This window comes from Schistocerca nitens, chromosome 8 (genome assembly GCF_023898315.1).
Source record: "Schistocerca nitens isolate TAMUIC-IGC-003100 chromosome 8, iqSchNite1.1, whole genome shotgun sequence".
NCBI classification, from domain to species: domain Eukaryota; kingdom Metazoa; phylum Arthropoda; class Insecta; order Orthoptera; family Acrididae; genus Schistocerca; species Schistocerca nitens.
This window is the reverse complement of record NC_064621.1, coordinates 611,363,384-611,389,926: the sequence shown is the minus strand read 5'-3', so window position 1 is coordinate 611,389,926 and position 26,543 is coordinate 611,363,384.

Below are 26,543 nucleotides of genomic sequence, written 5' to 3'. Positions count from 1 at the left end.
ATCGTTTGAAGGGCCCGGGCAATAGGAAGGAGCGTTAAGGTCTGTGGAATGTTTCGTGACATTCCCTGGGTGATTTCGTGTTTCTGAAGGGACATTGGATCAACGACACAAGTATGCAATTCTCCTGGGAACCGTATCCATCTCTACATGCAACACCATGTAGTTCATGGAATGCCCTGTATCAATACAAAAGCTCGGCCACAGCTGACTTGTCCGGCTGTGATACGCGTGTGTACCTTCGATGTTCAACACATCTCTCATGAACGGTGCGTTTTGTTTGACCTACGTACGACTTCTCACAATTTCCGCAAGGAATCTTACGAAGCAATTAATCGTCCTTTACAGAGCCGAGTAAATCTGCAATCTTCGTGGGAGGCCGGAAGATCACCTTATCACAGTGTTTCTTAAGAATACGGCCTATCTTCGAGGAACACCCAAATCTTATTTTTGGCATTCTGTCTTCGTGGAAGCTATAGAAATTAGATTAGATAATAATTTAATAAACAGAGATAACGGTTTTAATTTGGACAAAGCATGGAATCCGGCTCTTCGAATAATTAAACTGCAGAGAAGACGTCATGGTGCTATAGCCACTGAACATACATCGATAAACGAATCGAACATCTGTACGCCTTCGCCACAGGCGGCGCTTGTGTAACCGTATCACTTTGCTGCCGACCAGATAAGGCAGCGCTTGAAATATTGTCGTCAGTCCTTGAAACTGGACCTATAGTACGCAGTCAGAACATAATAATAACGTGGAGTACTTCAGTAGAAACTCTGAACGGATAATAAATGATAGCATTGCTCTTGACAACACACCAAGACTTCCAAAAGTTACTTGCATATTCCAATCTCCAGTCTGTGTTCCAGAACATAATAATAACGTGGAGTACTTCAGTAGAAACTCTGAACGGATAATAAATGATAGCATTGCTCTTGACAACACACCAAGACTTCCAAAAGTTACTTGCATATTCCAATCTCCAGTCTGTGTTCCGTTATTTGCAGCACTCAACCCACATGGTGTAGGATATTCATGGGCAATGTGGGGCATTAAACGAGGAATTCTCGAATGTGGACGAATTTGAATAGTGCATTAAGAAAACCTTCAAAAACGTTCTGAGAGAACACACAGGTACTTACTTACTTGCATATTCCAATCTCCAGTCTGTGTTCCGTTATTTGCAGCACTCAACCCACATGGTGTAGGATATTCATGGGCAATGTGGGGCATTAAACGAGGAATTGTCGAATGTGGACGAATTTGAATAGTGCATTAAGAAAACCTTCAAAAACGTTCTGAGAGAACACACAGGTACGGAAAAATTACAGCGCTGCATCCACCACCTTCAGCCATATCTCCTGCTTAACAGTGTTTGGCTGCAATACAGCAGCGATTCTGCTTGGAACGGATTCGGCATGTCCGTGGTAATTTTCCGGGGATATGTGTCTACGCGCAGCTAACGCAGTTCCCCCGAGGTTGGAACCTGGGGTTCGTGAGCGCGGACCTGGCGTTACATCGGGTTCAGATCGGGCGAATTTGGTGACCAAGACATCAGCGGGATAGTCATATCGTGCTTTTCAAACCACTGTAACACGAATTTGCCCTTGTGACACTGACGATTAGCCTACTGGAAGAAGTCCACCATTAGGGAAGACATCAAGCATGGGATGCTGGTGGTCCGTGCGGAATCGGACGGGCGTCAAGGAGATGCCTGCACCTACGACTCTGTCACATGTTGTCTCTGTACAGGTACGTTTTTAAAGGGCTCAACAAAGTTGGTTCTGTGGCGCCGAGGGTGTTGCACCCGCTGCAGCTTCGGACTGGGTTCAAATTTCATTTAATGGTTGTAAACAGCTCCTAATGATTCCACCCTTTACACTAGAGCTAGAATTGTGTTCGCACTCCACCATAAAGGGGGGCGACCCCGTTCAGTTGGGCTGCAGGCCCACAGTGCCCTTAAAGAAGGGTCAGGCTAGGAGATGGTGTCAAGAGGGTCAGAGGTTGTCAACAGCGCCTTAATGCTTCTCGCCGCCCTGCGATGTGTCTTTTTGGAGCCCGAAATGTGTGAGAATCGACGACCCAAGGGTAGACGTGATTTCATTGTCCCCCTTTATGAGACCTTCCGACGCCTTTTCATCTCGATTCTGAGCGGCGGTGTGTCTAAATACACTACTGGCGATTAAAATTGCTACACCAAGAAGAAATACAGATGATAAACGGGTATTCATTGGACAAATACGTTATACTACAACTGACATTTGATTACATTTTCACGCAATTTGGGTGCATAGATCCTGCGAAATCAGTACCCAGAACAACCACCTCTGGCCGTAATAACGGCCTTGATACGCCTGGGCATTGAGTCAAACAGAGTTCGGATGGCGTGTACAGGTACAGCGGCCCATGCAGCTTCAACTCGATACCACAGTTCATCAAGAGTAATGACTGGCGTATTGTGACGAGCCTGTTGCTCGGCCACCATTGACCAGACGTTTTCAGTTGGCGAGAGATCTGGAGAATGTGCTGACCAGGGCAGCATTCGAACATTTTCTGTATCCAGAAAGGCCCATATAGGACCTGCAACATGCGGTCGTGCATTATCCTGCTGAAATGTTGGGTTTCGCAGGCATCGAACGAAGGGTGTAGCGACACTGGTCGTAATACATCTGAAAAGTAGCGTGCACTGTTCAAAGTGCCGTCAATGCGAACAAGAGGTGACCGAGACGTGTAATCAATGGCATCCCATACCATCACGCCGGGTGATAAGCGAGTATGGCTATGACGAATACACGCTTCCAATGTGCGTTCACCGCCATGTTGCCAAACACGGATGCGACCATCATGATGCTGTAAACAGAACCTGGATTCATCCGAAAAAATGACGTTTTTCCATTCGTGCACCCAGGTTCGTCGTTGAGTACACCATCCCAGGCGCTCTTGTCTGTGATGCAGTGTCAAGGGTAACCGCAGCCATGGTCTCCGAGCTGATAGTCCATGCTGCTCCACGTCGTCGAATTGTTCGAGCAGTTGGTTGTTGTCTTGCAAACGTCCCCATCTGTTGACTCAGGGATCGAGACGTGTCTGCACGATCCGTTGCCTTTGGGATCCAGCACTGCGTTCCGTATTACCCTCCTGAACCCACCGATTCCATATTCTGCTAACATCATTGGATCTCGACCAACGCGAGCAGCAATGTCGCGATACGATAAACCGCAATCGCGATAGGCTACAATCCGACCTTTATCAAAGTCGGAAACGTGATGGTACGCATTTATTCTCCTTACCCGAAGCATCACAACGACGTTTCACCAGGCAACGCCGGTCAACTGCTGTTTGCGTATGAGAAATCGGTTGGAAACATTCCTCATGTCAGCACTTTGTAGGTGTCACCACCGGCGCCAACCTTGTGTGAATGTTCTGAAAAGCTAATCATTTGCATATCACAGCATCTTCTTCCTGTCGGTTAAATTTCGCGTCTGTAGCACGTCATCTTCGTGGTGTAGCAATTTTAATGGCCAGTAGTGTATTTTCTTATGTCAACCATAAGAAATTTGCGTGATTTCAACGCTGGGCGTTGCAGTTCTCACCTCCATCGCAGAGGCGTCAAGAAAGGTGTGAAATGTGGTTTAGATGGGGTGTAACGATCTTCCTAACGTTTGACTCGTGCAGGGTGGCGTTTGACAGAATTGCGAAGAAATTTGCTGCCAATTGTGACATAATTAAACGACCTTACACCGCACACGAGCTTCTACGAACTTTTGGCCTTTTCTTCGCGTATGTCGTCACCTTGCTGTCTGAAGCGCCACCGAGCCCGAAGGTGACGTCGCAGGGTGGCACGCTTTTCCACCATCACAGAGGAACATCGTGGGAACCTTTAACCCAAGTTTCAAACTTCTGCGTTGCAGTGGGAGACTACGACGTTTCGACAAAGTGACCCTTCAATTGTATGACGCAGCGTATACAACATTCAGCTGCCTGGCGGACATACACGCTGCCGCACTCCACTGCCTCGATGACCGTATTAGGCCTCTAGGACCCTGCCATCGACCTGAGCTCTCCTGACTTCGCGCTAGGCTTGGTACAGGTCGAACGCAACCCACAGTCCCCACAAACGCCACTCTGCCGCAGAAGCGACCTTCCTGGCTAACACTAGTGTCAGAATCGCAGACACCATCATAGCGTAATTTTACTTCTAAGGTCGCAAATCCTTTACATTACCTATTGCGTGGTCAAGGATTTTGATAACAGCTTTGCGGGTTATCGCACTGCTAAATATTTTCGCCTTTCTATGTTTCTCTGTAACTTCATGTTTTAGTCTATTCGTTATTTGGACAGATACTGCAATTCTTCCTCACATTCACTAAGGATATGAATGGCATTATAACTGATAACTTTTCGCCTCAATTGTTGTCCCAATTTTGAACCTTTCCGTTATTTCCTTATTGCTTCTTCGATATTCATGATGAACAGTAAGACCACGTGGCTGTCATGAACACACTGAAATGCAAACTCTGTATAAATTATAGATACACATAGGTATAATTATTCATTTGTTTATCTGTTTATTTTTTCCATTGCACTGCTGTTAAAAATATTTATTACGTGTGCACTGATGATAGTCTCCTTTGTGTGGTGCGAAATAAATATTTTTACTAGAACCCACACTGGCGAGTCCGACGTGATAGTGAGTACATAATAATCACTCCAATCATTATTTCAATTTCACTGCGCCAATTTAAATATTTTTTTTTTATGGCAAACTCGTCGTCGAACGACACCGGTATGGAGATACCGCGTGTGGCAGTGAAAATACCACCTTTCTGGCCAATTGGTTTTTGCAATGGAGTCCGAATTTATTGCCGCAAATATTAGCAAGTAATTGACAAAGTATCATTACATTTTGAGATCGCTTCATAGCGAAGCTAATTTCAGATTTCGTGTCCGAAAAATTTCAGTTTCCCCACATACAGACTTTAGAAACAAGTCTTACCACAGAATGTGAAGCACAAGAGACAATCAAAGTTAAAAAATTTCGGACCGAACCAGAACTAGGACACAAAAAGCCATCTACTTTGCTCCAAGAGATGTGCGTTCTTGCCGGAACGCAAATAACCGATAAGTTTTTGAGGACTATATTTCTTCAACACTTATCAACCAGTGTGCTAGCCAAGATGTAAAACTCGAAGCAATGGCTTCTGTGGCCTACAAAATCGCAGAGATTATGACACTCACTCGGTCTGTATATACGAATAGCGTTCAGTAAGTAACGCAACACACTTTTTTCTGGAAGCAAGTTAGTTTTATTCAGGACTCCAGCACACCGCACTATTTCCCACTCTTTTGGCTACGTTATTCAACATAATCTCCGTCCAATACGATGGCCTTACGCCACCTTACTGGGAGGGCCTGTACCACTTACTGGTTGACGCCGGAGCCGACGTCTCGCTGCAGCAACAAACTCCCCACCTTCCCCCTACTGCTTCCCGCGGAGTGCATCCTTCGTTGGCCAAACAAACGAAAGTCAGAAGATGCGAGATCTTGGCTGTAGGGTGGATGAGGAAGGACAGTCGAAATAAGTTTTGTGAGCTCCTCTCGTATGTGCATACCTGTGTGTGGCCCTGCGTTCATGGAGAAGGAGATGTTCGTTTGTATTTGAGGCGACAACACGCAGAAGTCGTTTCTTAAATTACCTGACAGTAGCACAATACAGTTCAGAGTTGACCATTGCACCATGAGGGACGACATCAAACAGAATAACCCCATTAGAGTCCCAGTAGGCCGTTGCCATGACTGAACTTTTTCTTCGGAGGAGACGTGGTGTGGCGCCACTTCATGGACTGTCGCTTTGTTTCCGGTTCGCAATGATGAACAAATCTTTCATCGCCTGTGATGCCGTATCCTAACATTCTCACAGAGAAACCGAATTACGAATTTCCCGAAGATAATGTGCAACACACAGTCACAACAGCAGGACCTCTACTGCATGTAAGAGCCTTACGCTTGTCACCATAATAATTAACTCAAGTAAACTTCGAATTTCATATGATAATTAACCTCGGCATATGTCGTCCTTCTAAAAGCTGTTGTTACAGTCCTCACCATCTCGTTCCAAAGAAACATAGTTCTTGACGTCGCTGTGTAGATTATAAGACTTTAAATGCTGTCACAGTGCCAGACCGCTATCGAAAAGCGCTTTATAATATTTCAACTGTCAACTCTCCAGCAGAAATATACACTACTGGCCAATAAAATTGCAACATCAAGAAGAAATGCAGATGATAAACGGGTATTCATTGGACAAATATATTATACTAGAACTGACATGTGATTACATTTTCACGCAATTTGGGTGCATAGATCCTGAGAAATCAGTACCCAGAACAACCACCTCTGGGCGTAATAACGGCCTTGATACGCCTCGGCATTTAGTCAAACAGAGCTTGGATGGCGTGTACAGGTACAGCTGCCCATGCAGCTTCAACACGATACCACAGTTCATCAAGAGTAATGACTGGCATATTGTGACGAACCACATGCTCGGCCACCATTGGCCACACGTTTTCAATTGGTGAGAGATCTGGAGAATTTGCTGGTCAGGGCAGCAGTCGAACATTTTCTGTATCCAGAAAGGCCCGTACAGGACGTGCAACATGCAGTCGTGCATTATCCTGCTGAAATGTAGGGTTTCGCAGCGATCGGATGAAGGGTAGAGCCACTGGTCGTAACACATCTGAAATGTAACGTCCACTGTTCAAAGTGCCGTCAGTGCGAACAAGAGGTGACCGGGACCAGTAACCAATGGCACCCCATACCATCACGCCGGGTGATAACGCCAGTATGGCGATGACGAATACACGCTTCCAATGTGCGTTCACCGCGATGCCGCCAAACACGGATGCGACCATCATGATGCTGTAAACAGAACCTGGATTCATCCGAAAAAATGACGTTTTTCCATTCGTGCACCCAGGTTCGTCGTTGAGTACACCATCGTAGGCGCTCCTGTCTGTGATGCAGCGTCGAGGGTAACCGCAGCCACCGTTTCCGAGCTGATAGTCGATGCTGCTGTAAACGTCGTCGAACTGTTCGTGCAGATGGTTGTCGTCTTGCAAACGTCCCCATCTGTTGACTCAGGGATCGAGACGTGGCTGCACGATCCGTTACAGCCATGGGGATAAGATGCCTGTCATCTCGACTGCTAATGATACGAGGCCGTTGGGATCCAGCATTGCGTTCCGTATTACCCTCCTGAACCCACCGATTCCATATTCTGCTAACAGTCATTGGATCTCGACCAACGCGAGCAGCAATGTCGCGATACGATAAACCGCAATCGCGATAGGCTACAATCCGACCTTTATCAAAGTCGGAAACGTGATGGTACGCATTTCTCCTCCTTACACGAGGCATCACAACAACGTTTCACCAGGCAACGCCGGTTAACTGCTGTCTGTGTATGATAAATCGGTTGGAAACTTTCCTCATGTCAGCATATTGTAGGTGTCGCCACCGGCGCCAACCTTGTGTGAATGCTCTGAAAAGCTAATCATTTGCATACCACAGCATCTTCTTCCTGTCGGTTAAATCTCGCGTCTGTAGCACGCCATCTTCGTGGTGTAGCAATTTTAGTGGCCAGTAGTGTATTCTCTAAAATTGAACTTATCTGAGCTTACCATTACATTCCTGTTGCGGCAGAAGAACTGCGTAAAACAGCTGCTATCCCAACAATTGAACTTCGAAATTCTGAAGACGATACTTCGTCTACGTAACGCAGGGCAAACATTCATTGATTTTAAACCTCCAGGCAGATTAAAACTGTATGCCGGACCGAGGCTCGAGCTCGGGAAGAGCACTTACCAGCGAAAGGCAAAGTTCCCCAGTTCGAGTCTCGGTTCGGTACACAGTTTTAATCTGCCAGGAAGTTTCATATCACACTCCGCTGCAGAGAAAAAAGTTCATTCTGGATTCATTGATTTATTCATATCGTTTTGAATTATTTGCGTTTTGTGGATACCTAGTAAGATGATATTCTAGTTCATTCAGCATCACATGAAGAACATATACCGATAAGCCAAAACATTGTGACCGTTGCCCACGGCGACGATGGATGTCGCCCGGCGGCGGGCACGTGACTGGGTAACAAAAATATGCAAGAGGAGCAGACACGGACAGGGATCACTCTAGTGAAGATATGGGCTGCAAATGGGGTAATCCATAGAGATAAGAAACTTTGACAAGGAGCAAATAATTATTTCGCAGATCCTGTGAACGAGTATCTCGAAAACGGCGATACTGGTCGAATGTTCACATGCTACTGTCGCGAGCATCCCAGGAAAGAGATAGGACAGTGAAACTACCACTACGCGCTAAATGGTTGGACGTCCACGACTCTTCGTAGAACGTGAGGTTCGAAGGCTTGTCTGCTGTGTGAAGTAAGACAGATAGTGATCTGTGGCATCTCTGACGAAAGAGCACAATGCTGATGCACGGACAAGAGTTACGGAGCACAACTTTCATCGTACATTGTTGAACGTGGAGCTCCACAGCAGACCACCTCTACGTGTCCACATGTTGCCCCGACGACATCGTCACTTATGATTGCAGTGAGCACGGGAGCATCACGACTAGACCGTCGATCAATCACATTTTTGCTGCACTAGGACGCTGGTCGTCTCCACAAACGCCGAATCGACGTGGACGGCGGCTCGAAACGTGCAGTGCGCCACGGGCGTAGGCTGGTGAGAGCAGTATTATGCTACGGTAGACATTCTTCTGTGCTTGCATGGAACCTGTGGTAGTAATGGAAGGCACGCCGACAGCTGCGAACCACCTGCATCCCCTCATGTTTAATGTCTTCCCCGACGGCGATGTCATGTTCCGGCAGTATAGTTGTCCGTGTCTCAGTGCCAGAACCGTCTTACAGTGGTTTGAGGAGCATTATAGTGAACTCACACTGATATCTCGACGGCCAAATTCGCCTGACGTAAATCCTATGGAACCCATCTGGATTGTGATCCGGCGCCATCACCGCGTACGCAATCAGCGGCACGTGCATAGAAGGTTAACGCCACATACCTCCACAAACTTACCAACAAACTGTCAGACCCCTGATAAGTAAAATCAGTGATGTATTTCGTTCCAAAGACGGACAAAGAAGCTATTAAGCAGGTGGTCATAATACACACACAAAAATAGTTTTGCGTCACCTCGGTTTCGAGAGTTCCGGAACCTGTACAGAAAACTGGAATAGAGATCAACATAAACATCATTTCCGCCATTTTTATTGCCCATGAAAACCACACACTGCATGTTGTACCACCATACAGCGAGATCTTCAGAGGTGGTAGTGCGGTGTCACCGCCAGACACCACACTTGCTAGGTGGTAGCTTTAAATCGGCCGCGGTCCATTAGTACATGTCGGACCCGCGTGTCGCCACTGACAGTGATCGCAGACCGAGCGCCACCACACGGCAGGTCTCGAGAGACGGACTAGCACTCGCCCCAGTTGTACGGACGACGTAGCTAGCGATGCACACTGACGAAGCATCGCTCATTTGCAGAGCCGATAGTTAGAATAGCCTTCAGCTAAGTCAATGGCTACGACCTAGCAAGGCGCCATTAGCATTACATAGCAATTGATAGTTATCGTATGAAGCATGTCTCATCAAGAGCGATGTACCACAAGGATGGATTAAAGTTAAGTATTCCAGGAGCTACGTACTTTTCTTTATAGCATTCATTATGTATCCTGTTTCAGACCTATCTACTAGCCTGCGTGAGTTAACGCGTGCCTTTCGGCTACTTCCGAGTGGCGTGACTGTCTTGTTACGCCACAACAGGTAGTCCAGATTGATGTACACACCAGTACCTCTAATACTCAGTAACACGTCCTCTTGCATTGATGCACGCCTGTATTCGTCGTGGCATACTATCCACAAATTCATCAAGGCACTGTTGCTCCAGATTGAACCACTCCTCAATGGCGATTCGGCGTAGATCCCTCAGAGTAGTTGGTGGGTCACGTCGCCCATAAAGTCCTTTTCAGTCTATCCCAGGCATGTTCGATAGGGTTCATGCCTGGAGAACATGCTGGCCACTCTAGTCAAGCACTGTCGTTATCCTGAAGGCTCAAAATGGTTCAAATGGCTCTGAGCACTATGGGACTCAACTGCGGAGGTCATTAGTCCCCTAGAACTTAGAACTAGTTAAACCTAACTAACCTAAGGACATCACAAACATCCATGCCCGAGGCAGGATTCGAACCTGCGACCGTAGCGGTCTTGCGGTTCCAGACTGCAGCGCCTTTAACCGCACGGCCACTTCGGCCGGCATATCCTGAAGGAAGTCATTCAGAAGACGTCAACGATGGGGGCGTGAATTGTCGTCCATGAAGACCTATGCCTCGCCAATTTGCTACCAATAGGGTTGCACTATCGGCTGGAGGATGGCAGTCACGTATCGTACAGCCGTTAAGACGCCTTCCATGACCACTAGCGGCGTACATCGGCCCCACATAATGCCACCCCAAAACAGCAGGGAACCTCCACCTTGCTGCACTCCCTGGACAGTCTGTGTAAGGCGTTCAGCCTGACTGGGTTGCCTCCCAACACGTCTCTGACGATTATCTGGTTGAAGACATATGCGACACTCGTCGGTGAAGAGAACGTCATGCCAATCCTGAGCGGTTCATTCGGCATGTTGTTGAGCCCATCTGTACTGCGCTGCATGGTGTGGTTGCATAGACAGACCTCGCCATGGACGTCGGGAGTGAAGTTGCGCATCAGGCAGCCTATTGCACAGAGTTTGTGCCGTAACACGACGTCCTGTGGCTGCACGGAAAGCATTATTCAAAATGGTGGCGTTGCTGTCAGGGTTCCTCCGAGCCATAATCCGTAGGTAGCGGTCATCTACTGCAGTAGTAGCTCAAATGGCTCTGAGCACTATGGGACTTAACATCTGAGGTCATCAGTCCCCTAGAACTTAGAACTACTTAAACCTAACTAACCTAAGGACATCACACACATCCATGACCGAGGCAGGATTCGAACCGGCGACTGTAGCAGTCGCGCGGTTCCAGACAGAAGCAGTAGTAGCCCTGGGCGGCCTGAGCGAGGCATGTCATCGACAGTTCCTGTCTCTCTGTATCTCGTCCATGTCCGAACAACACATCTTCCCTTGTTGACACTTCCCTTGTTGAGAGCCTTGTTGAGAGCCCTTCCTGGCACAAAGTAGCGATGCGGACGCAATCGAACCGCGGTATTGACCGTTGAGGTATGGTTGAACTGCAGACAACACGAGCAGTGTACCTCCTTCCTGGTGAAATGACAGGAACTGATCGGCTGTCGGCTCATGCATGGCTGTTTACATCTTTGGGCGGGTTTAGTGACATCTCTGAACAGTCAAATGGACTGTGTCTGTAATACAGTATCCACAGTCAACGTCTGTCTTCAGGAGTTCTGGGAACTGTGGGGATGCAAAACTTTTTTGATGTGTGTATTTTGGCTCATCAGTGTGCTCCAACAGCTTCTTCAATGGCCGGATAAATATCGTCTTAACATCAACGTGAGAAAATGCATTTTCAGAGACAGAGAGATATCGTTCTTGGGTTACATCTCACATCAAGGCATTTCCCATAAGAAGAAAATAATCAAGGACTCCTCTTCGTACCGAAACAGTAGCAGAACTGCGTCGTTTTTTAGGATTGGTGAATTCCTACACACATATGCTATCTCACACTGCAGATATCCAACAAACTCTGCTACACGGACTGACGAAGGAGGCAAATTGTTCAAGAAGTTAAAAGGAGAACTAGCTAATATAATTCAGCTTGCTCATACGTCAAGAGATCTTCCCTTAATTTTGATGGTTGATGCTTCGCACAATGTGACAGGTGCTTATTGACAGCAATTCCGAAAAGGCACACCCGAACCACTTGCGTTTTTCTCCAGGTCTTTCACCGACAAACAATGCAACTATAGTACACATGACTGTGAATTGTTGCAAGCATATTCGGCAATCAAACATTTTCGTTACCTTTTGGAAGGTAGAGAATTCAGAATATTCACAGACCACAAGCTGTTAACTTTTGCCTTGAAATTGCGCCCACAAAAAGCAACTCCCAGGCAACTGTACAATCTGGAATTTCTCTGTCCATTCACCACAGATATTCGATACCTTCCCGGAGGAGAGAACATTCCTGCTGATACATGTTCCAAAGTTGCATACATCATGCTACCTGAGAGCATTTCAAATAAAGATATTGCAAAGGCACAAAGCAGTGATCCAGAGCTGGCCAAAGTGACGAATTTAGACTCATATTCCTTAGTTTTTGTAACAATATTGTTACCTGTTGAATCACAGCTACTTTGTGATAATTCTACAGACAAACTCGAGCCATATGTTCTTTCATCCTACCGACAACAAGTCTTTCATGCAGCACGTGACTTGGCTCAGCGTGGCATCAAAGGCACCTTGCTCGATAGAGCTACATTTGGCCTCCATTGGAACAAGGTATAAAGCTTTGGACAAAAACAAGTTTCGCTCTCAACGACCAAAAATTTCAAAACATACGCTCAGAGCTTGTGGAGATGTCAATGACGGTGAGAATCGTTTATCGCACTTACATGTTGATCCAGTGTGACCACTACCTTGTTCTAATCTCTTAAAAATGATTGATAGGTTTCCAGAATGAGATTTTTCACTCTGCAACGGAGTGTGCGCCGACATGAAACTTCGTGGCAGATTAAAACTTTGTGCCGGACCCAGACTCGAACTCGGGACCTTTGCCTTACGCGGGCAAGTGCTCTACCAACTTTTTTTTTTCATTTAATCTCATTTTGTTCGCTTTCGTTCGTTGTATCTGCTCGGGGCGGACGTCGTAAGACATCCGTTTGAGTTCGTTGTTGATCGATTAACTCAGTTTTTTTTATTTTTTATTAGAGGGCAGCTAACCCTCTGACCGAACATGCTAAGCTACCGTGCCGGCATCCATCTGAGCTACCCAAGCACGACTCACGCCCCCTCCTCGCATCTTTACTTCTGCCAGTATCTCGTCTCCTACCTTCCAAACTTTACAGGAGAGCTTCTGTAAAGTTTGGAAGGTAGGAGACGAGATACTGGCAGAAGTAAAGCTGTGAGGAAGGGGCGTGAGTCGTGCTTGGGTAGCTCAGTTGGTAGAGCACTTGCCCGCGAAAAGTAAAGGTCCAGAGTTCGAGTCTCGTTCCGGCACACAGTTTTAATCTGCCAGGAAGTTTCGTTGATAGGTTTGTTGGCGAGGGGCAGTTCCACTGAAGGACATTTCTGCAGAAAATGTAGCCAACACTCTCTTATAATCATGGATCGCACATTTTGCAGTCCCAAAAATCGTCAACACCGACAGATGACGGCAGTCTGAATGTCAGCTGTTCACTCACTTCACAAAGATCCTAAATATACCACAGTAAAACCACCGCTTGCCATACGGCCTCGAATGGCGAAGTTGGACGGTAGCATCGCGACATCGAGAGAACATTAAGAACCCGTCTTTCAGATGACTGAGTTGATTACGTTGCAAAAATTTTAAAGGGCCTGCGTAATATAACTCCACCGTTGCAGAAATGACTTACGGCATGAACTCGACTTCCAGCGGGTTTCTTTGATGCTACACCAGCGGAGTGTGACAGTACAACTTTCGTTTCCAACTTGAAACAGCACAAGGCGTCGCTTAAACCAATTAATGTTCGACGCCACCACGATCCATCCTGAACTCATGACCTCTTCACATGGTTTCGTAAGACATGATGCACAGAGGAAACCTCTACAATCTGTCTGTGAAGGATCATGTCGAGTACATTCAGGCTCTAAAAAAACAGTTTATTGTTGAAAATTCTCATAGAAGACCACATCCACTGACAGACTAAAGCCGGACTTCTTTCTGAAGAACGTGGATTCCGGGTCACCTGTGTCAGCTGCATGTAAACAATCAGCTCCACTCACCAAAACTCCTGAGCGACATCAGTCAAGCCAACGATCTTTGCGTTCCGGACGTACAGTGGTGCACTTCATAAAAAAATACCTCATCGTTATCACTGGGGGGGGGGGGGGGGGCGTAAGTGAAATGTAATACACTTTGGAATAATTAGTATTTTATCTATCTTTTACCGTTACCACTGCAACTGGTATTGACAGGATTTATTATGCGTGCAGTCATCGTAGTTTCCATCGTGCGGTGAGAAATAAATAAATAATTTTAGTTAAAGTGACAATTTCTTTCTTCTCTTACCCCCTTTTCAATCTAAGGACTTCTCAGTCTTGCCGTTACATTGTTATTGTTCCCCCTCAGTTCTTGTACATACTGTACATTACCAGTCCCTCTCTGAAGCGTACAGCTTTATTCCTCAGAACTTCAAACATTATGCACGACTTAGATTGTCGAATGCTGTTTCTAGGCCCAAGTTTCGCACGAAAATGTCTTATTTCTCATCACCCGTTGCGTGCCATCATAGCTGCTTCTCGTGTGACTTTGCCTTTCCCGAAATCAAAATGGTCAAAGTGTAAGAGACACCTAGTTTCATTTTCTACTATTTTGTATGTTATTCTAATCAGAAACTTAAGCGGATGTGCTGTACAGTTGATGGCGAGATAGTTCTCGCATTTACCTGCCTTTGTTACCTTTAAAGGTACGTGGATGTCGTTCTTCCGGAAGTCCCATGGTATGGCTCCAGTCTCACACATTCTACACAGTAACTTGCATTGCCATTTTATTGTCAATTACCTCAATGACTTTATAAATACCGATAGCTTGTTACCTAACCATTATGCACAATTTGTCGCAGGCCTTTATAAAATACTACAACTAAATGTCTTAAATAGGATTTTCTGACCTAGAAATAGCATTCGACAATGTAAAATGATACAAAATGTTCGAAAACCTGAGAAAAATAGGAGTAAGCTATAGGGAAAGACGGATAGTGTACAATATGTACAACAACCAGAAGGGCACAATAAAACTGGAAGGTAAAGAACGGATTGTTCGTATTAAAAAGGGTGTAAGGCTGGTATGTAGTAGTTCGCTCCTACTGTTCAGTCCACACTTCGAAGAAACAGTGACGGAAATAAAAGAAATAAAGGATCAAGTTTGTAATTAAAATTAAGGGTGAAAGGATATCAATCGTTAAGATTCGCCCAGGTCATTGCCATCCTCAGTGAAAGTGGACAACAATTACGTTACCAGCACAGACAAAGAAGCCTGCTAGTACCGACCGTTGACCTTAATCTGAGGAAGCAATTTCTGGAGCACAGTATTCCATGATGGTGAATCATGGACTGTGTAAAAACCGGAACAGAAGAGGATCGAAGCGTCTGAAGGTGTGGTGCTACAGAACGGTTACGAAAATTAGATGGGCTGATGAGATGAGAAATGACGTTCTCTGCTCAATCAGCAGGGGGGGAAACATGTGGGAAACATTGACAAGAAGGAGGGACAGTATGACAGGACATGTGTTTAGACATCTGGGAATGTCGTCCACGAACCTTGAAGAACTACGGAGCACAAAAAGTGTAGGGGAAGACAGACTGGAACATATCGAACAAACAGGGAAGGAAGTTGGACGCAACTGCTACTCTAGAGGCTGGCACAGGAGATGTAGTCATGGTGGGGCGCATCAAACCAATAAGAAGACTGGTGCCCTCCGCCAAAAAATGCATTTCATTAATCGTAGTTTCCCTGTGCTCCTGAGCGTTGTACCTTCCTTTAGTCCCACTCTTCTGGCTGTGCGTTAGGTTGGCAGCTCCTAACAAGTGTGAGCCTCGGCCCGTGCTGCTCGGGACGGTAAATATTTGTGCGCAGACCGAGCTTTGATAAAATTAGTGCCGCGCGACAAACGCTCCCAGCGCGCATAACTTCGAGTCAACCAAACGTGGCTCGGCGCACGTGCTTGTCTTCTTGCGTCAGTCTCCAGGGGGACAAGCGCACAAGTTGTGCTAAACAGACGTAAGGACAGCTAAATTCGTCAGCGTCTGCTGTGAAATCGTTAGGAAACACGCCATTACCTAAATACACTGCAGCAGCAGCTCGAGAAAGAGAATATTCCCGAACAAACTTCTGCCTCCTTAGCAAGCGGCTGTTTCCGGCGCAGCCAAGCTTACAACACCGTGTCGATTTTATTCGTTTCTCTCTTGCTCACCTTGCGGTGTCGCCTCGATAAAAAGCATAACTCTGTCTCTACAGTTACAGTCCTTAATTAGTTACGTCTCAAAGGCCCGGCGCGGAGTTAGGAATAATTTAATACGCAACTTGCTTCTTGCTGCTTGCGCATTATTTCAATGTAGACATCGAAATGGTACAGGACAAGAAGGTAAATTTACAAACCCTTACGGCTGTGGCAAAATGTACGCCCTTTTGAACTCGGAATAATAACAAAGAACCAACCGAGACAAAATAAATGGTCTTTCAACCGCCATTTTCACCGTTTAACAGAATCACCATCATCATCTAGTGATCGCCTCGAAGCGTGCTGCCTTAGCAGTTAGCCACAGTCGTCGATCTAGCCTAAATAAGAAACTGGTCGCTAAACGTTTTGTGTCACCCCTATCACTCGTAAAGTTTGTTTCTGTAAAGAAAACTTCTTGCTGCTTTTTGGTCTCGCTTCGTAAAGCTTACATCTTCAGACCCATCTGTCCTAGAATCTAAACCCAGTCACTTTCAAAGATAACCCAAAACATTTTTGAGCAGTTTATTTGCCTCATTCACACCCCCTTCCAGCATAAAGACGGCTACTTCAATTCTGCCCTGCACACATTCATCACACTACCTAAAGGCAAAGGCAAGGTCATGTGAAACGTAGGCATGTAAGGTGACCTACAGTGAGAAGTATCTAACAAAACAGTAAAACTTTTCAGTAACAAAGGCCAGAAAGATAAATTTAACACATCAATCAAGGTTAGGCACCACGTTATAGAGGCTGCTAAGAGAAGAAATTACCATCGTTTCTAACCAACTGGGTACACACCTCATCCCAAGTATCCGGTCACTCCTATGCAACGCGGAACTGACCACTAGATGTCATCAGAGGCGGACCCGCTAGTGTAAGACAAGGTGGGGAGAAGACAAGCACTTTGCAGTAGGATAGGTCGGCCAGGAGAGTAGTCACTGAACGGCGCCTTAGAAACAAATCCCTTAGGGACGTTCCTCAAATCAACTATAGGTAATGAGAATGTGAAGCGGAAACACGAAGCAACAATCACAACTAAACCAAGCCCACGCAAAACGTCACGTACTGGCGGAGAGGAACCGTCGAGCACTACGGAGGGCCGTTGTGAGAAATCACATGGCAATCACTCGTGAGTTCGAAATTCGAACTAGCTCATCGATTGAGCGTGAGGAGTTAAAAAAATGTGGTACGATGGTCAAGCAGCTCCTCACAAGCCTCACAGTTCTGTAGTCGGTGCTAAGTGACGCTTGAAGTGGCGACCCCACTGGAGTGGATGACTGGACACAAGGAGCTTGGAGTGGTCAATCTCGGAACACAAGGGGCTTGGAGTGGTTAATCTCGCTATACCCTATGCCAATCCCATAGAAGGATTTGGGTTTGGTGAACGCCTGGAGAAAGTTACCTGCCATCATTTGTAGGGACAATAGTGAACCACGTCCGCTGCTCGTGGTCGTGCGGTAGCGTTCTCGCTTCCCACGCCCGGGTTCCCAGGTTCGATTCCCGGCGGGGTCAGGGATTTTCTCTGCCTTGTGATGACTGGGTGTTGTGTGATGTTCTTAGGTTAGTTAGGTTTAAGTAGTTGTAAGTTCTAGGGGACTAATGACCATAGATGTTAAGTCCCATAGTGCTCAGAGCCATTTGAACCAATAGTGAAGTGTGGAGGAGGCAGTGTTACGATGGTGGAGTGTTTTTCATGGTCAGGGTGTGGTTCCCTTATTGCAATGAAGAATATATAAAAATCAGACGGATATGAATGCATTGTGTATCGTATAAAATAGAGGAACTATTATGATGCGAATCGGTAACCGTTATGTTCTGAGGAGCCAAATGTTACGTCCTCGCTGCTAATTGTAAATGGACCGAAGGTGGCCCAAGGATCTGCTGCTCTAGGGATCCGGAGAGGCAAGCAACACAACTATACAATTCACTCAGCTTGTGCAAAAGAACTGCTACACTGTTGACAACTTGTGGCAGCCGTGGCTACCTACACTGAAGAGAAAAATAAACTGGTACACCTATCTAATATCGTGTAGGGACCCCGCGAGCATGCAGAAGTGCCGTAAAATGGCGCAGCATGGACTCGACTAATCTCTGAAGTAGTGCTTGGAGGGAACTGAAATACTGAGACCTGCAGGGTTGTCCATAAATCCGTGAGAGTACGAGAAGGCGGTTATGTCTTCTGAACAGCACGTTGCAAGGCATCTCAGTAATGCTCAATAATGGCCATGTCTGGGGAATTTGGTAGCCAGTGGAAGTGTTTAAACTCTGAAGAGTGTCCCTGGAGACACTCTGTAGCAATTCTAGACGTGTGGGGTGACGCATTGCAATGCTGGAATTGCGCAAGTCCGTCGCAATGCACAATGGACATGAAGGGACGCAGGTGATCAGACAGGATGCTTACGTACGTGTTACCTGTCAGAATCGTATCTAGACGTATCATTGGTCCCATATCACTCCAAATGCACAAGCTACACACTACTACAAAGCCTCCATCAGCATGAACAGTCCTCTGCTGACATGCAGAGTCCATGGATTCATTGGGGTTGTCAACACACCCGTACACATCCATCCGCTCAATACAATTTGAAACGAGACTCGTCTGACCGGGCAACATATTTCCAGTCATCAACAGTTCAATGTCGGTGTTGATGGGCCCAAGGGAGGAGTAAAGCTTTGTGTCGTGCAGTCGACAACGGTGCACAAGTGGGCCTTCGGCTCCGAAACCCAATATCGATGGTGTTTCGTTGAATGGTTCGCAAGCTGACACTCGTTCCGGCCCAGCATTGAAATGTGCAGCAACGATTCTCTTCAGTCGTCGTTAGTCCCGTTCTTGCAGGATCTTTTTCCGGCCGCAGCGATGTCGGATATTTGATGTTTTACCGGATTCCTGATATTGACGGTACACTCGTGAAATGGTCGTGCGGGAAAATCCCCACTTCATCGCTACCTCGGATATGCTGTGTCCCATCGCTCGAGCGCCAACTATAACACCACGTTCAAACTCGTTTAAATCTTGATAACCTCCTATTGTAGCAGCAGTAACCAGTCTAACAACTGCGCCAGACACTTGTTATGTAATATAGGCGTTGCCGACCGCATCGCCATATTCTGCCTGTTTACATACCTCTGTATTTGAATACGCATGTCTATACCAGTTTCTTTGGTGCTTCAGTGTATGAGCATAGACCCGACACGGACGTTCGGCCATGTACACTGAATGTTTACCGCTAAAGCTAACTATCAACAAGTGGATGTAACGTTCGGCACCAACTAGCGACATGCCAGAAATCTCGACTAGATGCAGTCTTAAACCAGAAGACTAGTGCCCAGGTGCTCGCCGCTTATGACAGCGTCCCAACGCTCTTCATTGGTCTGTAGTCCGAAGGTTCTTCTGTGGTGGCGACGATCAAAGCGCTACCCGTGGCGCCCACAGGAATCTTCGAAGCAGCGACTCGGCAGTATCAGTAAGCTACAATACTACAAGAACAGTTCGGAGACGATGACTGTTTCAGCATGGCAATGCGCCTTCTCATAAAGCATCATCTGGGAACCAACTGTTTGTGAACAATAACCATCCTGAAAGTGACTGGCCTGCCCAGAGTTCCGACCCGAACCCAATGGAAATCTGGGATAAGTTAGAACAACGACTTTGCTACAGACCCCAGATTGCAACACCACTACTTTCTCTAGTTTCAGCTCTTGGGGAAGATTCCACTGTCGTTCCTGCACATTTTCAGGCACATCAATGAAAATGTCCCCTCCAGGCTTCAAACCGGCATATATGCGAAGTGTGGACACGCTCCACATTAATACCTACTAATAGGTGACCGGAACTTTTATCAGATTGTGTATATAGCGTGAAACATGGTGAGGCGTAGCGCCGTATACCGATCCTGCCTTGGAGGCGGTTAAGTGGAAGATGTGTCTCAGAGCTGGATAGTGACAGATGGTGACGCGAGACTGGACGCGCACGTAGTTTATGTATCAGCCGATAGAGGACAATATTGGATAGGGGGACTGTGATTTTAGTTTCGATTGTGTCCACTAGAGTGCACTAAAGTAATAGAATGATTTTCATAAACTGTTGTAGTATTTTCATAAAGTGTTATTATTTCTTTTTGTGTATGTAAAATGTTATAAATGTGTTTTAGCAGTATGAATGATGCGTGAGTGTGGTTTAAGGTTAATATGAAGATAATTGTTTAACGAGTTACGTAGTAGGATTTATTGTGGGAACATTTCGAAGAAGTATGGATATGGACAAAGGGGATTTTTGTACAATATGGTAAAGGAAAAGTTAATTCAAGTATAAACAACAATAGTAAACAACTTTATGCATAAGTAAAACTTCAGCATATTAGATAATTACGTCGGTAAAAAGTGCAGTCGTTAGGTTTACTATTTTGCGATGGTTATTGATGAAAAGTGCGGACTGACGCGGGAGAATGTTGTTTTGCTATTGGCTGTTGAGTAAACTGACCAATGGTAAAGCTATATTCTTCGCGCGCCTTTCTCTGCTGGTAGAGAAGACTGAGAATATTCTAGAGGGGAGTCGAAGCCTAGCCATGAAACATTTCGGACGTGTGTAGTAGTAGTTCAGATGGAAACGACAAGTTGCCCGATCTAGCAGTGTTTCATACATCAAAAGTGTGGTAAAGTGACGGCATAATTATTCCGATGGGCGTGTAGAAATTTCGGAATTTTTAAGTGAATTTTGTGACGAGAAAAGACATATATTCCGCGTGGCGTATTGAGCAGGTCGGTGGCTAAAAACTGTGACTGCATTTGGTACCGACAGACTTAGTATTTGGCGAACATTATCAATCAAAAACAATCAGTAATTTTGTAGCTATTACGTTTTCGGGAAATGCAACACCATAAACTTGCTAACGTGAGTGAAAGGGATTGTGAGTGACTGTGTTAAGACTAGCACGGGCCTGGCAGTGATACTTGTTCACCTAAGTTTCAGAATATATTAATTGAGGATAAAATTTCCAACCTTTCGTTTCGTGTGAATACTTCCTCCCGAAACGCAGATTAGTGACTTTAATTGCAGCCTGGTTCACGTCGAAGTACAGTAGGTTTCACTCGGCTTCCCTACTGATGATATGCTGAGACAATGTTCACAGGTAGGTGCAGGTACGTCGTAAAGGCACAGAAAGAACCGCGCCACCGCAGTGGGACGTGCTCAAAGATATACGCTGACGACAGGAAAAGAGACTTTAAAAGGTAGAGTATTAAAGCTGAAAAATCTACGTATGGTACCTATTTCGAAATACTATGCAACGACAATCGAGGTTTAGAGAACAGTTTAAGTACTATATAATTGTATTATAGAGGGTGACAATTATTGAACTATATGAAAGAAACGTAACTTAGTTACAACCTACGGTGTGCACACACTTTATTCAACATGTAAACGTCACTATAGATATTCGGTTTTTATGACATGCTCAACATGCCTACCATCATTGGCAATGAAGTGGTGCAGACGAATAGCGAAATTCTGCCTGACCCGCTGAAGTGTCGGAATACAGATGGTGTCGATGCCCTCCTGAATGGCTGTTTTCAGCTCGGCAATGGTTTTGGGGTTATTGCTGTACATCTTGTCTATAATATAGCCCCACAAAAAGGACTCGAATGAGTTCAGATCCGGAGAATATGGCGGCCAAACACGGCCCACCTCTGGGTACCTCAGAGGCAGAATGCGATCCCCAGAGAACTCCTCCAGGGCATCAAACACTCACCTGCTTCGATGGAGTCGATCTCCGTCTTGCATGAGCCACATCATGTCGAAATCAGGGTCACTCTGGATAATGGGGATGAAATCACCTTCATAACCCTTCACGTACCGTCCGGTGGTCACCGTGCTATCAAGGAATATCGCACCGATTATTCCGTGACTGGACATTCCACACCACACAGTCACCCATTGAAGGTGAAGAGATTTCTCGATCTCGAAATGCGGATTCTCAGTCCTCCAAATGCATCAATTTTGTTTATACTCGAACCCATCCAAATGAAAGTAGGCTACGTCGCTGAACCAAACCATACAGCGCATACTAATTCCCATCATGCCCCGCGGCCAACCGTGCAGTTTCAACGTCTTAACGCAAACCGTTCAGAAGTTATGATGATTTTATTTCATATAGTTCAATAATTGTCACCCTATACGTAAGCTCAATAGTTCAAAACGGGGAGCGTAACCTGAAATTCTGCGATCATCAGCAGTGGGACTTTGTTTTGCAGCCGGAGAATATGCGGCACTAACATGGAAGGCGTCTTGCCACTACAAACAATTATATGACGCTCTAAATGAGACTGTCAGGTTGTCACCGGATGCCAGGGGCCTACGTCTGTCCACAAAACTTACCCACTTGCAGCCGTGGCGCCACCGCCAGGCACTGGGTGGCCTGTGCAGTACAGATGAGAAACTACAAAACTGACCCCGTGTACTTAATGTATAAACACGAAACATTTCCAACTCATCTTAAGTCAAGGAAGATCTTTATTCAACGGACAGTACCGCTAGAAGGTCGACCTGAAACTTGCCGCCTATCTTTATGGACCGACTCTCTGCACCCAAAGACGAAATCACACAGGGGCAGCAACTACAGTATAGTACATGGAGACTACTGAACAGATTAAGAACAGAAGTCGCAAAATGCAGAGTAAGCATGGATATGTGGGGTTACTCTCAAGATGAGCACTGTGAATGCGGAGAAACACAGACAACTGCACATTTGGTCATGTGCCCACACAGCAGAAGATCTATTTTAGTGCAATGACAAGATCGTTGAAGATGCAGAGTTTTGGAAGAAAAGGGTTTAGGTGTTCTGCCCCGGACACGGAAAGTAAATGTACTTGACGCACTCGAGAAGGCGCAAGTACTTACACCAAGTGGAGAAAACTGTGGACACTGCTCAGTGAAACAAGGAGTGAAAAACGAAGCCCTGCTTATTCAGTTTTTCGTGATCTAATAAAATGACAAATAATATTTAGAACATAAGGCTGAGTACGCAAACACGAGACACACAAAGGGGGCACCACATATCCACCTGGAAACGTGGATCTTGAGAGTCGCACGCCCATGGTCTCTACAGACAACAGTGGACGATGCAGTCGAGTACACGGGTACAGGCCATCACCACATCACAAACGGGCGCCAGTCTCCTTAAAATTATGCACAATAAGGAACATCCTCCCGCGATTGGTCGGTTAAGATTACTGATGCTACAAAGTACGCTTTTTTAACCCTACATTACATTATCATTACTAGAAATTTAAATACAAGTTTAAACAATAATCTTTAAACTATAAACTCTTCGTAAAATGTCTGTGAAAAACTGATAGCTTCGTCTGTGGCTTTAAGTATTCCTCCAGTTAAATTGTAGTGATCCATGCCATTCATGGAAAGGCATCTATCACGTACGTCAAATATAGAGCCCAAAGTAAAGATGTGCGTGATCGCAATTTGTTTGCGAACATCGGGCCCCATACTGTGGTAAAATATTACTCGACAGGTGCTGAGTTTACCAGCTGGAGAGCATTTGTAATGTCTGTAGAGCAACGAGGAATGAAGACCTCTGGCACCAAGGAAGACGAATCAGACGTATATAGGCGGTTGTTGTTTTATACTATTCGCAGACATGTTTATGAGAGGTCTTTGAGACAGTTATATTAGTTGGTTCTGGGAGTACTAACTTCCCTTTTACCGTGTAGCCGCTTATGAAAGTTTGTGACAATATACAGAGTTAATTGGAACCAGTCTACACTTTCTTTAAGTAGAGAGGCACTGTTTTGTTTTATAGCCACTTCACTTATAGAAATCTGCATGGAAGAAAGATGCCGAGTGAGAACAGGGTGTAGCATAGCTGGACCCTGGGGTAAATCATAAGAGATGCAAGGGTGAATCTCTACACCAATCTAATAAGGGAGTGTTAAGACGCAGTTATATGGAGTAACAAGTCTAGAGCAGACGTTGCTCAAGCAGTCAAAACATCTCTACACAGGCCAAACACAGCAGACATCAGCCATTAATAAATACTCCAAAATTATGTGAGCAAAATTATTACACATGAATGTCGGTAACGGGTTTCGTTTTCTATCTACATCTGCATTCTACAAATCACCATGAACTGCATGACATAGGATACGTCCCATTGTACCAGTTATTAGGGTTTTTTTCCCATTCCATTCACGAACGGAGTGCGGAAAGAACGACTGTTCAAATGCCTCTATGCGTGCTGTAATTAACCTCATCTTTTCTTCATGATCCCTATGTGAGCTATACATAAGGGGTTGTAATATATTAGTAGAGTCATCATTTAAAGCCGGTTCTTGAAACTTTTGTTAGTAGACTTTCTGAGGATAGATTATGTCTACCTTCAAGAGTTCTATCAGTTAGGTTTCTTCAGCGTCATTGTGATACTCTCCCACTGGTCAAACAAACCTTTGTCCATACATGCTGCCCTTCTCTGTATACGTTGTAAGATGGAAAAATAAATGTCAGATTCACACCTTATATCAGAGCTTTATACATCGAAATGGGAAGGTGAATGTGACACCTAACTTAATTCGGCGGTAATGCACAAATTTGCCTATCAGTATGTAATACAAAAAGGGATGACACTCAATCTACAGTAATTAACATACTGTTCCTATAATGCATGTTTGAGTGGAAGATGAAACAAGCAGCAAGAGGCGTTTTAGTTTGGAATTCAAAGGGACGAGGGCAGAGGCAAGGCCGCGTTACAGGGGGTACCACAGAAACCACTTAAAGGGGACTCCCAGGCGGAAAGTCAACGACTCACCAGGTGACTGTTAGGGAGAGCGAGTATAACGACCCATCTGAGGGAGGACAGGAAAGAAAGCTTTTAGAAAACTGCATTTCGGAATTCCAAATGGATACAAAAGAAGACCAGTGATGCATTTTCGATCACGGGTCCAGCGAGTGGTACACACGTGAGAGAGTCAATGTATGCATTTAGGCGTTTGGAACAGGCACAAAACGTCCGATTGGAGGAAACACGCTAGGATGGAGAAAAGACCCAGAGTTCCGATGCAATTTAATGGTAGGGACCTTGCGATTGGTACAGTGAGTTTCCACAAAATAAGAGGAAGGTTCCTATTGGTCGAAAAAAAGCCGTGACGTGAAGAACGAAAGAACCCAGGTGGGGAGACAAGTCGGCTATGAGTAAGACTAGACGAAAATTTTCGAGGACTCTTCTCTGAACTGGCGTCAAGTGCAGAACGGAGCACATAACGCGCTGTACGACACAGTTGAGTAACTTGTGTGAACACTGCGTTCACAGCAGCTGATATCCAGCTAGAAATTAGCTGTAGCGTCGTTTAGCTCCAACTGTGGAGAAACGAGCTAGCCAATTAGTTAATTGTTCTTGCGAGAACCGAGTGGGCATTATAATATGCACGCTGCTCCAACCATGCGCGTGTATATCGCCACATTCTAAGACTAGGGATGAGTACATGTTTGCTCGCATAACGAGAAACATATGGAAAGTTTATGATGGAAAATTCAGCAAAGGTTTCATTAGTTTTACAGGAATTTCAGTGGAAGAGAGCGGCCTAGCAGACGACAGCTCATCGCAGCTTAAGGTAAATAACGCGCGCAGAGGCGTAAACTTGTTGGTTCACCAGCTTGAATGCACTGTAATCTCGAGCGACCTTGGGTAATCTTTTGCTCAGTTTTGTTACATAACTAACCATCCATCATAGACTTAATTGTCATCCTAAAAATAGTACCGAACTTTGAACTGGAATCGGGCGATTTTTGTAGTACTGACCAACATCATAACGTAAGTGTAAGAACAATTTTCTAAAGAAACTTCTAGTTAAACCTTAATATTGTCGTGTTTAGGATAATTTAAACTTCTGAGTGTTAATATTTAATATTGTTGTATTTAGGATTATTTCACTCTTTGATGTTGATGAGATGTGTTATCCTGACAACTGTTTCTTGTTGTCAGAATGAAAACTGTTTAAAAGTGTGTATTTTTTGTGCTAATATTGCGACATTAAACATGTTATTTCAACTTACACAGTTGTCTTCAATCCTAGAATAAGTAAACCATAAATATTCCACCTCACAACGTTCAATATCCCCTTAGTCCTCTTCATACGGGTCCCACACACTTGAGCAATATCCTAGAACCGATTGCTCGAGTGATTTGTTAGAAATCTCCTTTGTAGACTGAGTGCACTTCCCGAGCATTCTACCAATAAACTGAAGTCTACCACCTGTTTTACCCATGACTGGTCCTATGTGATCATTCCATTTCATATCCCTACAAAAGGCTACACCCAGGTATTTGTATGACTTGGACGA